The 11,965-nt window shown below is 40.6% G+C and overlaps 1 long non-coding RNA gene across 1 annotated transcript; it reads right to left on the minus strand.

Moving 5' to 3' along the window:
- Nucleotides 1-2,713: 2,713 nt before the first annotated feature.
- Nucleotides 2,714-10,117, minus strand: LOC133460084 (uncharacterized). Its single transcript, XR_009784084.1, has 3 exons — nt 9,900-10,117; nt 9,605-9,721; nt 2,714-6,766 (listed from the first exon to the last, which is right to left on the minus strand). It is a non-coding gene; the product is annotated as an uncharacterized LOC133460084 (long non-coding RNA).
- Between the last annotated feature and the right edge of the window lie 1,848 nt (nt 10,118-11,965).

Genomic DNA, 11,965 nt, shown 5'->3' on the forward strand with positions numbered 1-11,965 from the left:
GGATGGATGGATGGATGGATGGATGGATGGATGGATGGATGGATGGATGGATGGATGGATGATGGATGGATGGATGGATGGGTGGATGATGGATAGATGATGGATGGATGATGGATGGATGGATGGATGGATGGATGGATGGTGGATGGATGGGTGGATGGATGGATGGATGGATGATGGATAGATGATGGATGGATGATGGAGGGATGGATGGATGGATAGATGATGGATGGATGATGGATGGGTAGATGGATGGATGATGGATGGATGGATGAATGATGGATGGATGGATGGATGGATGGATGGATGGATGGATGATGGATGGATGGATGGATGGATGGATGGATGGATGGATGGATGGATGGATGATGGATGGATGGATGGATGGGTGGATGATGGATAGATGATGGATGGATGATGGATGGATGGATGGATGGATGGATGGATGGTGGATGGATGGGTGGATGGATGGATGGATGGATGATGGATAGATGATGGATGGATGATGGATGGATGATGGAGGGATGGATGGATGGATAGATGATGGATGGATGATGGATGGGTAGATGGATGGATGATGGATGGATGGATGAATGATGGATGGATGGATGGATGGATGGATGATGGATGGATGATGGAGGGATGGATGGATGGATAGATGATGGATGGATGATGGATGGGTAGATGGATGGATGATGGATGGATGGATGATGGATGATGGATGAATGATGGATGGATGGATGGATGAATGGATGGATGGATGGATGGATGATGGATGAATGATGATGAATGATGGATGGATGGATGATGGATGGATGATGGATGGATGGATGGATGGATGGATGGATGGATGGATGATGGATGGATGGATGATGGATGGATGGATGGATGGATGGATGGATGGATGGATGATGGATGGATGATGGATGAATGATGGATGGATGGATGATGGATGGATGGATGGATGGATGGATGGATGGATGGATGATGGATGGATGAATGATGGATGGATGGATGATGGATGGATGGATGGATGGATGGATGGATGGATGGATGATGGATGGATGAATGATGGATGGATGGATGATGGATGGATGGATGATGGATGGATGATGGATGAATGATGGATGGATGATGGATGGATGATGGATGAATGATGGATGGATGAATGATGGATGGATGGATGGATGATGGATGAATGATGGATGGATGGATGATGGATGGATGGATGATGGATGGATGATGGATGAATGATGGATGGATGATGGATGAATGATGGATGGATGATGGATGATGGATGAATGATGGATGGATGGATGGATGAATGGATGGATGGATGGATGGATGATGGATGAATGATGGATGGATGGATGGATGAATGGATGGATGGATGATGGATGAATGATGGATGGATGGATGGATGATGGATGAATGATAGATGGATGGATGGATGGATGGATGGATAGATAGATAGATAGATAGATAGATAGATAGATAGATAGATAGATAGATAGATAGATAGATAGATAGATAGATAGATAGATAGATAGATAGATAGATAGATAGATAGATAGATAGATAGATAGATAGATAGATAGATAGATAGATAGATAGATAGATAGATAGATAGAATAAACACAATAAACTTGTGCTCCAGTTGTCTTGTCTTTATTTTTATTATCTGTTTATAAGTATATATATACTTTATTTTGAAAGTACACCTTTACAGCTGCTGTTAAAGCCACTCTTGGGGGAAGAATCTTGCAAGAAAGTGAACGTGACATTCCCAGGCAGACAAGACACAACAAAGTGCATACAGTTAGACAAAGTAAGATGATTAAGATGTGCTGTGACATCTCCCTCCCTCATTGGAACAGTAGTGTTTGTGGTTATTTCGTCAACACGGCAGATCTCTTCGCCCCCATGTAGTCAGACGTTGCACTGCTACATACAGTACAGCGGCTTTAAAGTAGCCATCCTCAAGCTTGCGTTCTCTACCAGAGACCTTGGAGCTTGAAGGTTGTGGGAAAGTTCAATGTTTTTGCTGTTCCCAAGGCTGTGCACTTCTGGTCTGAGATCTCTGTTGTTGCTCCCGGGATCTGCTGGAAGGTTGGATGTCACAGCTGTAAGTTCCCCACTACCATTGGAGTTACTGTCGCCCTTTACTGCCCAGATAAAAAGCCTGGCACAGTCATTACTCTTATAACCTAACGCTCAACTGCTTGAAAATTGTCACTGTAATAACTAGAGTAGGGGTCGGCAAACCCAAAATGTTTTAGAGCCGTATTGGACCAAAAACACAAAAAACAAATATGTCTGGAGCCTTAGTATAAGCCTTGTATAAGCCTTAGAATGAAGGCAACACATGCTGCATGTTTCTATATTAGTTATAACTGGGGGAAGTTTTTTTTTCATTATGCACTTCGAGAAAAAAGTCGAAATGTCGAGAAAAAAGTCGAAATTTCGAGAAAAAAGTCGAAATGTCAAGATTAATGTTGAAGTACAATCTTGAGACAAAAGTCGAAATGTTGAGAAAAAAGTCGAAATGTTGAGAGAAAAGTGAAAATGTCGAGAAAAAAGTTGAAATGTCGAGAAAAAAGTCGAAATATTGAGAAAAAAGTCGAAATTTCGAGAAAAAAGTAGAAATGTCAAGATTAATGTTGAAGTACAATCTTGAGACAAAAGTCGAAATGTCGAGAAAAAAGTTGAAATGTTGAGAAAAAACTCAAAATGTCGAGAGAAAATGTCAAAATGTCGAGAAAGAAATCTAAATATTGAGAAAAAAGTCGAAATTTTGAGAAAAAAGTCGAAATATCGAGATTAAAAAGGAAAGGAAAAAGTAAGAAAAAAGAAGAAAGAAAAGGAAAAAAGAGAAAAAAAAGAAGAAAAAAGGGGAAAAAAAGGGAAAAAAGGTCAAACATTTTTTTAAAAGCTCCAGGAGCCACTAGGGCGGCGCTAAAGAGCATGCGGCTCTAGAGCCGCGGGTTGCCGACCCCTGAACTAGAGCATTCACATTTTTCATGTCTTGAATAAGTAGAAACAAAACAACCTGTTAAAACAAACAAACAAAAAAAGCACAATTCTATTGAAACTTAATTTTGGAGCATGTAATACTCTGTTTCATACAAAAGTTTTAAAAATAAAACTTGTCCAGTGGAGATTGTACTAAAACTTTTCAGGCAGCACAGACAATGGAGGCTGAATTATTTAATATTACGAACAAAAGCATATTTGTGGTCACTACTTTCACTCAAAATCTTCAACAGAGCATATTACATAAATTCCAGCTTCTAACAGGATCAGTTGTAATGGGTTCATATCTGCACCAAAAGAAAACTTACCTTATACATGTCATATATATGTGATATTTAATCAATCGACTTCTACTCATTCACCTACCTCCCTCACTTTTACAACACACATTCAGAGTTAGATTTTAAGCATTTTAACAACCTCATATGACCCAACATTTTTATTGCACCTGTCATCCTTTAAACAGCTTCACAAAAAAATGAGATAATTTTTTATTTTATTTATTTATTTTTTCAATCACATGGCACTGCTCGCCTGATAGATCAGACCCACATCCTGAAAGATGTACCTGCAGAGCAAAATTGAAATTTGCTAGCGGTGCATCTAGATTTCTAGGCTGTGCCACTGCAGCACTTTCAGTGTGTGACATATTACACTTTTTGCAAATGACTTGATTTCAATATTCCCCTCAATCTTCCTGTGAGACTGCATTGGAGTCCTCCACCAACCACAACATTTCTGACCAACCACCAGCATTCTTACTTCTGAGTTGAGGCCAAACACGAAGTAGGAAAAATGGCACTTCCTCATCTGACCTTTAGGGGATGGCTCCAAAAGTGAGTCAGTCCACACTGATCTCTATTTTACTGGCAGCTGGTACAGACTAGGGCTAGCTGTCGTCACTTCTGCAACTTAGCACCGTACTGAATTCTGAGCATAGCTTTGAGTAGTGAATAAAGACTTAACCTGTAATCCTGCGTTCACACTGAAAGCGTCAAAAATCTCCTGACGCCAGCATCTCGCTGTTTGGAGCGTTCACACTGAAAGCGGCATGTACTGTGGACGCCTGCAGTGGGCCGGGCTAAAGCCTCGCTGCAGAACTCAAGGGAACAGTGGGAAGAGCCTACTCATATAGCTGCACATCCAGTGTTGCCAACTTAGTGACTTTGTCGCTAGATTTAGTGACTTTTCAGACCCCTATAGCGACTTTTTTTTCAAAAAAGCGACTAGCGACAAATCTAGCGACTTTTTCTGGTGTTATTGGAGACTTATCTGGTGGGCAGAGCAGAGCAGAGACGAGACCCTCACCACTCCACGTCCAGACTGCAAATGAAATGCGCTTGCGCAAAGCCGCCGCTGGCTTGCAGAGCGGGATGTAAATGTAAACGTTTCTTTATTCTTTTGGGTCACTTTGCTGGTCCCAAGCCCGGATAAAGGAGGAGGGTTGGTTGTAGAGCTAGCAATTTCACCCTACATAACAATCTTTTGATTAAATTTGCTGTTATAACATTTAACAATACAGGACAAACCTGATGTGTGTAATGTGGATCTAGACAAAGCATTAAAATCATTAAATGTTGTTAATGTTGAAATTATTTTTGTACATTTGTAGTTCTAAACATATTTAGGGTGTTTTTTACTCACTTTTGTCTCTCCCACAACGTTATTCCTCTCTCCTACAGCGTCCATTACAGTTATATGCAAATAGCCAATTATGCAGATTAGGCGATGACGTCATTTAGCGACTTCTAGCGACTTTCGGGACAGCCAATAGCTACTTTCCTTACTGAGGAGTTGGCAACACTGTGCACATCTTCAGTTTCCTATTTCACCATAAATCACACTTTGGGACGCCTTCTTTATATTTTAGCGTTATTTCCGCGTAGATAGGAGTGAGTTTGATGCTCCTTAACAAGTTTGGTCCGTGGATCAACATCAACCGACAGAGCCCACTCCTGGTGAACCATAAATCCGCCTAGGCTGATTTATGGTTCCGCGTCACACCAACGCAGACCCAACGGCGTAGGGTACGCGGCGACGCACACCGTACTACGCCGTCGGCTACGCTGTCGATTTAATGCGGAACCATAATTCAGGCGAAGCTGCAGTCTGTCTGCGCTGATTACTACACACCGGGTCGGAGTGGATTTGGTCATGATGATTTATTAACCTGTGTTTTGTGATTAATAAGCACGGTTTTTAATTATTTTTTGTTGGATCAATGTAGCAAATAAAATCGTTGGGACCATCCAGCTCCTCAACCATCAGATACGTGTTTCACGTGATCAGTTCAGGTAAAATGACAGTCAATTCAGCAAAAATGTCATTTTGCTGGATGAAATATATTAATTCCTGATAAAATAAGTTTGTTAGTGCACAGCTCCTCTCATGTGTGCATGTGAATGAGTGTACGTTTGTGAGTACATGAATGTACAATCAGCATTGAGGCTTCTCGCTTCGGGAATCCCGGTCTGGGATTGGACGCCGCCTCGGCGTCGCCGCTGCTTATTTGCATAAAGTTCAGATTTTTCAACTTCAAATTGACGCGACGCTCCGGCTGCTCCCGCCGCTTCTCGACGCGCGTTTTCATAGACAATGAATGGCAGCCGGACACCTATGACGCTTTCAGTGTGAACGCAGGGTTAGGTACGAAACTGCGGCCAATCAACCCTCAACGCCGGTAGCAGCAGGTTGTGAACCAGGGGTCTCAGCTCAGTTCTGCTAGTATTTGTTTCACCTCTGGCAGCATCTCTTTTAGACTCTGTTTCGGTAGCAGCACTTGAAATTAGGATGTTTGGAAATATTTGATAAGAATGAGTGTGTAATTATATTAATTGGCATCATAGGTTAATATAAACTAAGTCATCCAAAGCTAAAATAACTAACTGTGATGGACATTAGGTGGGTGTGGCCGGTATGTTCCACCCATTTGCGCCAGGGTGCCGTAACGAGCAAAAGAGGCTACACAATCACTCTTCAGAAAACATCACATGGGGTTTGCTCAGTTCCTCTTAAACAGCTACTGTTTCTGACAGACTGTCGTACATCTTTCCTTTGATTTTTAGTACGTCCTTCCTTTCTCTTTAGCATATTCTTCCTGACACATTTTCTTTTTTCTTACATTCCTACTTTCTGTCCTAGGCCTTTTATTATTTCCTTTTTGTTTTATAACTTCATCAACCAACCTGTCATGGTTTCCTCTTAGCAACATTCAGATTCAGTTTTTCCAGTCACTCAAAGCTAACTTGGAACCTCGTAGTTATTACTGGAGTGACCCCTGCATCTTCATACATTACAGACTAGAACCCATACCTTTCTGGTTTCATTGCTTTTTGCAGAGGAGTAATGTACCTAAAAGAGGATTGTTGGTGTCTTTTCCAGCTACTTGAATGTTACACGGCACACATTCACAATATTAAGATTGTCAGTAGAAAAATAGATTTTCTTTATCAGCCAGGGATCAGCAGCAGCAGAGAGAAAGAACGGTTCGTTAAGGAATGATTTAGAGCAAACTGAGCAGTCCAAGATTGTTTGTTACACATAGTTTCTCTCTCATTGTTTCTATTTCCTTCGTTTTACTTTCTTTCTCAGAGGCTTTGCAGTTGACACCCATACTTGCATGTTTGATCCAGGGTTACTGGCTCAAACACAGGAAGCAGTCTGGAATCAGAGTGTTGTTCTCAGCAACCGAATGACACGCTGGTAAAGTTGTTGGAAAACAGACACCAGATTCCTGGAAGAAAGGGGCGGGGGAGTGAGAGGGAGAGAGAAATGTTAATCAGAAACCATTTTCTTTCCATTCCAGATATTACCATATTGGCCCGAATATAAGACGACCCTGATTGTAAAACGACCACCTTTTTCAAGACTCAAATTTGAAAAAAGACTTTTTAAACACCAAATTAAATTTTTATACAGAAAATAATTACAGTACATCTGAAACAAATGATTATAACAATATATTCGAGAGAAAAAGCATGTTATTTTGCCTCATTCAAATCATGATCTTGAAGTTTGCATCATAACTTCTTCGACCCACTTTTCTCCAGATTGTCGCTACTTTTCTCCTTTTCTGTTATCTCTTCTGTTATTTTCTTCTCTTTTCTTTCTTACCGCTATTTTTTATTTTTCTTATTCATGCTACTGCTATTTTTATTTTTCTTCTTGGTGACAGGGGTTTGCTTTGGCCTGGGGAGTTAATTTCAGCATTGGCTTTAAAGATATCTGGCGCCATCTAGCGGTGTCAATGGGTATAATGTCTAGACCCCGAATGTAAGACGACGCCCACTTTTTCAGTCTTATTTCAATGCAAAAAACACCGTCTTATATTCGGGACAATACGGTAATGAAATTGTATTGCTCTGTTTGGTGGACATGATATTTCAGGAAGTTTAACATTTCTCCACCACAGCCAGTTTATGTATGAGCCTTGGCATTTTCTGTTGCATTAAAGCAATGTTAAAACATCCATGTCAGTGTCATTTGAAAATTAATTTGAGTCAGAGCTTCCTGTTCTTACTTTTGGGACAAATAATCACTTAAAAAAAACTCAACTCTCATTCGTCTCTTACAGCAACTGCATATTGCTTCATGGCACTTTGTCACACATCAGCAGTGATAGAATAACAAGACCCATAAGGGAAACCTCTGAGCCACAAATTTCAAACTTTCCTTTGTGCTGCTTTAATGTGCTTGCTAAGTAAGCATCTAGTCAACAACGAGCCAAAATGTTAGTAGATCTTTCTTTACTGATATTTAGACTGTGCTGCAAGAGTTATTGACCACTGCTTTTCTCTAGTTAGTACCTTAAATACAGGACTGTCTCATAAAATTAGAATATTGTGATTTTCTGTAATGCAATTACAAAAATAAAAATGTCATACATTCTGGATTCATTACAAATCAACTGAAATATTGCAAGCCTTTTATTATTTTAATATTGCTGATCATGGTTTACAGCTTAAGAAAACTAAAATATCCTGTCTCAAAAAATTCTGGGAATCTTAATCTTAAACTGTAAGCCTTAATCAGCAATATTAAAATAATAAAAGGCTTGCAATATTTCAGTTGATTTGTAATGAATCCAGAATGTATGACATTTTTGTTTTTTTAATTGCATTACAGAAAATAAAGAACTTTATCACAATATTCTAATTTTCTGAGACAGTCCTGTATATTGTCACTGCACGTAGACACTTTTGTCCTCTGTATCAGCTGTTATGAAGTCAAAGTTTGTTTCAAAATGCCTTTTTTTAATTGAAAATAGACGACTGGATTTGTTTTCAGCCCTGGATCAGATCATTCCAAAAGTAATGGTTAACTTTGATAAAGAATAAGGCTCTTGGACCCTGCTGTGTGAGGCGTGCATAAAGCTTGGGTCGGTACGTTCTGTACCAGTGGAAATGGCTGTGCATGGGAAGGGTATCAGACGCATTTCACAAGAGACAATTTCCACACAGTGAATGTGTACGACGGACCAGACTAGTTCCCTAATCCCAACCCCAGCTCATCTATGCATGACAGTTTAATTGACACTCCCTCACACAGTTTTCATGTGTTTTTCTATCAGAAATAACTCTCACTTTGCATGTTATTGCTGAGAAAATCTGAAAATATTGTCTATTCTTTTTAGACTTTACAAGATATATGATCAAATGTTGTTCCACTTGTACTAGCGACTATCTTTTACTGTCAAATTTCATTTTTTTTTTATCTGCCAGAGAGTTGCATAACTATAATAATATAGATTCTTCTTAAATGGTCTGTTAACATATCTGCAAAGTGTGACAGTGCACACGATTACATGCAGTACTCGAGTTGAGGGGGGGATGAGGGGGGGTGGCATCCCCCCTGAAATAAAAACGGTCCAAATCATCCCCCTGTAAAACTTCCATCCCCCCTTTCCATCCCTTATGTCATTTCATCAATGAATGTGGTTTTACTGCTATTTCAACATTTAGAGTCATCACCAGAAAAATAACTTATTTGACAATTTTCACCTGTTTCAAGTAAATTTTCACTTGAAATAAGTAAGAAAATCTGCCAGTGGGACAAGATTTATCTTCTCATTACAAGCAAAAAAATCTTGTTCCACTGGCAGATTTTTTTACTTATTTTAAGTGAAAATCTACTTGAAACAGGTGAAAATTGTTTTTTCCAGTGAGGAGTTTTGTTTTAAGTGTAATGAGATTTTTTTTACTAAAATGAGACATTTTAACTAGAAATAAGACAAATATTCTTGTTAAGATTTTGCGTTTTTGCAGTGATCCATTTTACTTATCCTGTGAAGGACAGAATCATATTGATAAGTTCAGAAAAGTGTTTTTTATTGTAGTGTTTTGATGTATTTGATGTAAGCCCAGTGGATATTTAAAGCTTACAGAAGGCTGCATTTAACTGCTGCTATGTCATTCCTGCAGTATTTCTGCAGGTGTTTTGGTCAGTGCTATTATTTGTAATATATTATATTATTTGTAATCAGCACTAATTATCTGTCCCCATATGATAAAATCCACCATCCCCCCTGATTCTTTCTTTACAACTCGAGTACTGATTACATGTATAAACTCACCGAGTTCCCGCTGAGAAGCAGTTGTTCCGGTCTGGATGTAAGCAGAAGAGCGAGGCCACGCAGTAAACGCAGCACAACAACATAGACACCAGCCGTCGCTTTAACGACATCTTCGCTCTGACAGAGACAAATCAAATCAGATTTCACTTTAGCCTCATTTTAACTCAAATCACGACAGAAACCATTTAAATGTTCCGAAGTATTGAGAGAGAGATTGCAAAAAGCTCCTCGTCACAAAGACACCAAACATAATTCTGAGGGCTGCTGAGGGCTTCACTGATCTCATCATCAGCACCTTTGTAGTTCTGTCCAGAACAACGTTTCCCTGACCGGCTGATCTTCACACGTGGACAAATGACTCTGTTTGGTTTAAACCGGCTTCAGAAGCTCCTTCAGGTCAAATCCCAAGGCCGGGGAGGCTCCTAAGAATCTCTTACAGGCGGTGGAGGATGGCATGGGCGGAGGTGAAAACAGAGTTCGGGCGCCCTGGGCACCGCTGGGCATCAGCCACAATAACTGCTGACCCATGCTTTGTTTTGAAAGGTCCTGAAAGGTCTAGTAGCGGTGAATAATGCTCCTACATTGTGTCTGTGTCGGAGCTATTTTGGTTTGTGGGGCTGGTGGGTGGGAGGGGCGGCAGGGGGGGAAAGAGTTTGAACATGAACATGATAAAAATAATGAGCTAAGATGTTCAGATTGCTCCTACACAAATCTTTTATCAATTGATGTGTTTTATTTATCTTTAATCATCAATCAAGTTTCAAGGGAATCACTTAGGTCTGCTTGACGGACCACAGACGGTTTAAAAAGAACTGGACGAACCCTCTGTGATGTCACACACAGGTTTCTGTAGAGCTGTTTTGAAGCCCATTTTACTTGTCCACCTAAAAAAATCCGTCAGTTGGCTGGAACACGCCCACCTCACCTAGATTACCACAAACTAGTTATTTATGCTCATGCTAACCTACTGAAGCTACTTTACAATCATTCTGGTTTAATCTGTCCATCAGTTTTCTTTCCAGATGTCATTCTTATAGCAACACGTGAAACAGGGATGGACGGAACCAAAATAAGAATTACTGGAGCTCCGCCGGAGCGAGCACAGTTCTGCACGGTTATCTGGAGCGAGCCGTGGTGCTCTGAACTCTGATTACAGATCAGGGGCTTCTCAAAAGATGTTCAGTCCTGAACTCGGTTTAAAGCAGCACTATGTAACTTTTCCACCTTAATCTAATATTTCCAGAGTCATTGTGATGGTACATCAACTTCCAACAGGTTTAATGAACCTCTTTCATGATCTGAGGGGTCTGTATCGCCTTCACTGGCACTATGTAACTTTGAGGAGCATGGTAGGAACCCTGCCACACTAAAAAACTACACATTTTTACGGCTTTGACTGCTTTACGGCATACGTCACTTCCCCCTCCTTCCCGATTCGTAGTCGAGACAAAGCTGGGCGGGGCGTGGTGCGCAGCTCCGCAGAAGCTGGTAACCCGTTGCTGTGTTGTGGCTGCAGCAGCTCCACATAACAGACGTGGGGAAAAGATCCTAAGGGTTTAACTTTTCACCGCTTTCCTACCCGGAGGCAGAACCACCAAGGCCGAGTATCTGAGATAACAGAGTAAAAGAGTAAAAGAATCGTCGGCTTGCTTGCATCGCGGCTGTAACGACCAAACATAACCTTCCACACAGTATCACAAACAAACACGCACACAGACCAGGGTCGGATCAAAACACGGGTTTTATTCCCCACTTCGCCAGCTAAACGCAGTTGCTGGCCAGCTCTCTGCGGTGCGATTAAACCCAATCTTCAGATAAAAGTAGTTGTTTTTTTTTAAAAGTCTGTTTATTACATTTTTCAAAAATTTTTGCAATTGAAAAAGTGGAAAATACAAGTCATATGTCAACAATAAAAGAGAAACGTTCAGGAGTGGTTACAGTAGTGGTATTCAAACAGATTAAAATAAAAGAAAGCAAAAGAAAGAAACACACCTAACATACATACACGTTAGACCACAATCAGACCAGGACAGAGACAAAGACAAAGACAGAGACAAAGACGAAGATATTGACAAAGACGAAGACAAGGACAAAGCCGAAGACAGAGACAAAAACATAGACAACTGGCTGGAGGGAGCATGTACCCGCCTAGGTCAGACGGACGGCACCAGGAGCGGACGCAGCCCACAATTGTACAAGTCAAATCATATAACAGCCGATCCAGCGGAGAAGAGTAGAGAGATACACTATTTCAAACCTGCGATCATAGAAAGTAAAGGGGCCCATATTTTCTCAAACTGTGGCACCCTGTCGGAGAGAACAAATCTGATACTTTCTAGATGAATAACATTCCCTAGCTCC

Source organism: Cololabis saira, chromosome 14 (genome assembly GCF_033807715.1).
Source record: "Cololabis saira isolate AMF1-May2022 chromosome 14, fColSai1.1, whole genome shotgun sequence".
In the NCBI taxonomy this organism is placed as follows: domain Eukaryota; kingdom Metazoa; phylum Chordata; class Actinopteri; order Beloniformes; family Belonidae; genus Cololabis; species Cololabis saira.